Below are 6,000 nucleotides of genomic sequence, written 5' to 3'. Positions count from 1 at the left end.
CAAAAGCCCACTGTCTTTGGAGAGGCAAGGACCTGGGAGGGCCTGGAGAACACAAAGGCCTGACACTAAGGCCTCTATCAGAGTACTTTTTTTTGTTGTAATCCTGGGTTAGACTGAGTACTCCTGTTGAATGTGCTGGCAAAGACAATGCAGCCTTGGAGAAGTTAAAATCTTCTGATGAGGCTTCAGGAAACTGGAGCAGGGCCGGAGCAGGGGGCCACCTGGGACACCCTGGACAGTCACATTGGCCTCATCCTCAGTTCCCTGTGGGTGTGTTCCACCTGGACTCATAGGATCTCCCAAGGAGGAGACAGTAAAAACTGAGGCAGTGGACTGCCACACCATCCTGGATAGGGCTACTCTAGGCACCATCACCTCCCAACCATTTTTATGATGGCCAAAGAGGGGGCCTTTGGCAATAAAGACCTTGCACCTTTGGGGTTCATCTGAAGGGGTTTAGATGGTGGGAACCCCTTTGGGCCCCAAAAGAATTTGGGTCCCATTTGTTTGAGGGGAGAATGATGGGGGTACAGTCTCTGGGAACCCCCTTGAACTCTCCCTGAATCTTCCCACTAGATCTGGCCTTTGCCTAAGACCTAAGCCTTTCATTATCTAGGCCCAAATCTCTACCTAGCCTAGCCCTCCATTGTCCAGTTACTTCCCACCCTTGATACTATCAATATCCTTGCCCTCAGCTATTTCTCACCCTTAATCTCATTTCCTGGAGTCTTGACCTCTAGTCACCCCAATCCCATCAAGATCCTCCTTAGACCCCTCCTCAAGGCCCTCCCGAAACCCCTCCTCTAGTTACCCCAGACTACTCAAGACCCCTCAATCCCTCCTGCAACATTTCTGTATATAAGTCTCATCTTGCCTCAGTAGCTTGAACCTGGCCCACTTGTGAAAACAAGTGTGAGAAATGGTGAGATTTCTAATGACAACCCAATGTGGCAAATCCTTAATAAACTTTCTTTTTTCTTGGCTGAGAAGGCTTGAGTAGAATTCATTCGCAGGACGCAGGACGTGGTGGGTCCTTGTTTTGGGGCCTCAAGCACCCCTAAAAACCTATAGTTCCCTACCATCAACATTTTTCTTTAACCTCATCACATCCAGGTGACCTTTTCCTTTCCCAGGGAAGTTGTTGGTGTCAACAAAAAAGTGGACAGTCTGGCTCACCATCTGGAGTGATGGCACTGATCTGAACCAGTTCTAGCCTTTTCCACATTCCAGCAGGATACTGCAGGTGACAAGCTGGGAGCCCTGCCTGTAGCTGGTGACTGTCCATGTAGACTGTGCAGAACCTTACGAGAGGGCACAGATGAGGGGCTCCCAGGGGGCACAGGCTTATGAGAAGGCTCAGGCGAGGGGCTCCAGGGGGCGTTGGCTGCAGGATCCTCTGCTGTTTAGAGTCTGGGCTGGATCCTGAGGGATTAGACAGTGGGGACTTCCCAGTGCCACCAGAGTGAAAGGAGAGACTGAGGCTGAACTCAGTCTTGTTCTCCAGGCATGAGTGGGGGGTGCTTGATGCAACCCATAGATTCCCAACCATTCAGAGGAAGAGCTAGGAGGAGGTGGAGGATCTCAGGAAACACCTCCAAGAAATGCTGGCTAATGGCAGCAGCCTCACAGAACCCAGCAGCCCTCATACCTGGCCTTTGGCGGTGGTGAAAAGAAAAGTGTCAAGATGCAGATGGGAGCTGATTGCCAGAATGCCTAATGTGGACCGGTTCACAATGCCATGGGGAGAGGTGTCCAGGGTTGTCTGTTAGGCAGGTTTCCAGCCTTGGACTTGGTAGATACCACCAGAGTCCTGTGTCTGAACAAGACCAAGATAAGACTGCTTTCGCCTTTCCAGGGGCTTACAAAGTAGCCAATCGGTGAGGGGCTAGTCCATCCAAGGGATGTTGGGGCCACAGTGGGGCCTGGAGTCAGAAAGACCCGAGTTCAAATCCAGCCTCAGACACTTACTAGCTGGGTGGCCTTGGGTTGCTTAATCTCCATCTCATATTTTTTTCATCTGTAAAATTAGGATGAAAATAGCTCCTATCTGCCAGGGCTTTTGTGAGGGTCAGTTGAGCCAATAATTGGGAAGCGCTTAGCACAGGGCCTGGCACACAGGAGGCACGCCATAGAAACGTCTCCAAACTACTTTTGTTATTACTGTACGTACTGTCAATGAGCCTTTGTGTTATTTCAGTTTCACTGGAGGTTGGTTACTTGGGACATCAAGAAAATCATTCTTGCTGTTTCAAAGAGATGTGCCCTGCTGATCTTTGCAAGGAACTGCCAGGAGTTTCGGCTCTGGGGAGGAATGTCACTAGCCCATTGGCATGGGATCCTCTCCTTGATGGAATGAAGGCCCTGTCCTGGAGAGAGAGGAGGGCTCAGTTCACTGGCCAAGCTTCAGGCCTCAGAGCATAAGTCACCTTGGATACACCTGGCTTCCAGTCTTGAGAGACAACGCAGAAGGCCAGCCTTTGGGAAGAAGCTGCCATGAGAGGAGCCAGAAGTCCTAGCTGGCTACTCTAGAGCCTTGGGGTAGTCTCCCCTTGGGAGAGTCCCAGGCCCCTCTCTGGACTGGCCTTCTGAGCCATCTCACTCCCAATGGGACAGCTCCTTCCCCTGGGTGGTCTGTGGGAGATCCTGCTAAGGACCTTCTCCCATCTGTTGGGCTGATTTGGATCAAAGGGCTTCTTTGCTATGTTTTATGTGTGTTCACTTGGAACTGGTCTTAGAAGGGCCAAGCCTTGGATAGAGAGCTTGGGGTCCCCTCTCCTCCTCTTCAGTCCAGCCCAACTCATGCCTCTGTGGAGTTAGAGACAAGACATTGGTATCTTTTGTAATCCATCATTAGTTCATGCATTTAAAAACCAGGATGCTGAGAAGGGGTCTGTACGCTTCATCAGATGGCATGCCAAAGTGGGGTGGGGAGGGGTGTGGATGGCACAAAAACTTTCAGAACCTCTGAGCATTCCTCCAAATGCAGGTGGAAATCTTGGCTTTGGACACTCGTCTCCTGGCTCTTTCCTGCATAGGACAGGCCAAATTCCTCAGAGTGATGACAGGCTTCTTCCTGGAGGCTGGCTAGTGAGCTGAGGCTTAAGGGAAGGAGGAGAAAGTCATCTCCCATCCAATGAAAGTCTTCTGTGTCTGTTAGAACTACCTATCACTAAGTGCCTTCAGGCTGCAGTGGGAGGGAGGGAAGAAGGGAGTGAGGGGTTATTGTGATCCCCAAAATAGGCAGAGGCAGAAGTCAAGTGACTTGACAAGGATCACATGGCTAATGTCTTAGGCTCCATTTGTACTCTGGTCTTTCTGACTCCAGGCTCAGTATCCACTGTACCACCCAGCCGCCTCTAAAGAAAGAAGGCGGGATGAGACACTGTGGAGCATCGTGTTTGTTTTGGAGGCAGAAAAGAAAAAAAGGAGGTCTGGGACCTGCACAGAATGACTCTGCATCTCCCCAAATAGAGAATCTAATTCTGTTTCTATCACCCTCGTTTTAAGTAACTAACATGATGCTCTCTGGTTCTGATACCTTAGTCACTCCAGAACCCCTCCTCTGAATCCATCTATCCAACCCCCCCATCCATGTCTACCCATCATCCACCTATCCATCCACCCACTCATCTATCCATCTACCTACTCATCCATCCATTCATCCATCCACCCATCCATCTACCCACATGTCCATCTATCGAACCCCCCCCATCCATGTCTATCCATCCATCCACCTATCCATCCATCCATCCACCCACCCATCCATCCATCCACCCACCCATCCATCCATCCATCCACCCACCCATCCATCCATCCACCCATCCATCCATCCATCCATCCATACATCTATCCACACGTCCATCTACCCATCTGTCCATCTATCGAACCCCCCCATCCACGTCTATCCATCCATCCACCCACCCATTCATTCACCCACCCATCCATCCATCCATCCACCCATCCATCCATCCATCCATCCATCTGTCCATCTATCGAACTCCCCCATCCACGTCTATCCATCCATCCGTCCATCCATCCATCTACCCACACATCCATCTACCCATCTGTCCATCTATCGAACTCCCCCATCCATGTCTATCCATCCATCCATCCATCCATCCATCCATCCGTCTACCCACACATCTATCTACCCACACATCCATCTACCCATCTGTCCATCTATCGAACTCCCCAATCCATGTCTATCCATCCATCCATCCATCCATCCATCCATCCATCCATCCATCCATCCGTCTACCCACACATCTATCTACCCACACGTCCATCTACCCATCTGTCCATCTATCGAACTCCCCAATCCACGTCTATCCATCCATCCATCCATCCACCCATTCAGACCAGGCGCCAACAACCTCATTAATCAGGTTGGGAAAGTGTAATATGCTTTGGGTCTTTGCATGAAATGCTATGATGCTTCCCAGGGAGGGTGTCCCCAGGCATCTTCTGTGGCTCTTCTATAAAAGAACAGCCTCCTTTGAATCCAAAGACTGGAAGGTCCTGCCAGCAGTTTTAGCCAAGGCCTAACTTGGGGATTAGAGAGAGGGGAGAAGAATCTTGATCTGGCCTCCAGATCAGGGCAGCTAGGTGGTGCAGTGGATATAGCGCTGGACTTACCTTTCTGAGTTTGAATTTGGCCTCAGACATTCCTAGCTGTGTGACCCTGGGCAAGTCACTTAACCCTGTTTGCCTCAGTTTCCTCATCTTCAAATCGAGCTGGAGGAGACAACAAACCATTCCAGTATCTTTGCCAAGAAAACCCCAAATAGGGTCATGGAGAGTCAGATAAGCTTCCACAACAACCAGAGGAGGACCTTGTGAACTTTGGGGGATTGGGAGGTTTCCCACTTTTCAGCCTTCAGGCAATGTCTCTTGAGAAATAATGATAGACAACAGCGTCTGCCCCAGGAAGCTGAGGACGAACCCGGCTGCTTTCCTTAGGACTCTACAGATACTTATGGAGGAGTGTGTCCCACACTTTTGGGGTGGTATGCATTGGGTGGGGGGGGTCTTACCCCTAGTGCACTGAGGAGGAGAAATAGCCAGCTGCCCTCTGGAGTGGGGGCTAAGGGTGACCCCTCCTTCCCACCCTGCCCTCCATCCCCTCCAGTCCTGCCTTCTTCCAGCTAACTGGGGCGACCTTGGGGTACTTGGGACACTACAGCTCCCTCATGATCTTTTCCTAGAGTGCAAGGGGGAGGATTACAAAGGAAACAGACCATTGTGTCCAGATAAGGGGAGGAAGGAGCTCCTTCTTTCCCTCCCTCCCAATCTCTTATCTTCTTTCTGTCCCAGCCCTTTCCCTTTTATCTTTTGTTTCCTCCCTCCCCCATCTCCCCCAACCTGGAGAAGTGCAAGAGAGGAGTCCTATAAACTAGAGACCCTTTCATTTCTGGGAAAATTTTAGAGCCAATTTTTAAAGGGCTGCTTGGGGGACATCTAAGAAGCCAGGGAAACATGCCTCTTCAAGTCTGCGAAGGAGGAGCAACTGGGCAGAAAGCTCAGACTTAGGGAGGGAAGCCTGGTGGCTGGGGCCATCTTGGTGAGACTGTGGAGGAGAAGGCTGGAGAGGTGAGGAAGGAGAATACTGAGGAAGGGATGGAGGGTCCTGTGTAAGGAATTAGGAATTAGCAGGCCTGCCAGGCATTCAGCACTGCATGTGTGTTCAAGGGTATGTATGTGTGTGTGGTGTGTGTGTGAGTGTGGTGTGTGTGTGTTCGAGCATGTGTGTGTGTGGGGGAGGGGGTCTGGTGTCACAGGCCAACCTCTCTAGACTGAAGCTGTTGACCTCCAATCTCTCACCTCTGTTGGCTTTTCAAACTGGGTGTCTAGAAGACATCAGAAACTTGATGTGTCCAAAACTGATCAGGCTCATTATTTGCTCCCCTAAGCCCTCTCTGGCCTCCTCCCTTCTCTAAAGCTGTAGAGGGGACCCTCATCCTCCGGGTCCCTCAGCCTCCCAACCTAGGAGTCACCCTGACT

This window comes from Trichosurus vulpecula, chromosome 2 (assembly GCF_011100635.1).
Source record: "Trichosurus vulpecula isolate mTriVul1 chromosome 2, mTriVul1.pri, whole genome shotgun sequence".
NCBI classification, from domain to species: Eukaryota; Metazoa; Chordata; class Mammalia; order Diprotodontia; family Phalangeridae; genus Trichosurus; species Trichosurus vulpecula.
This window is presented reverse-complemented; position numbering follows the sequence as displayed.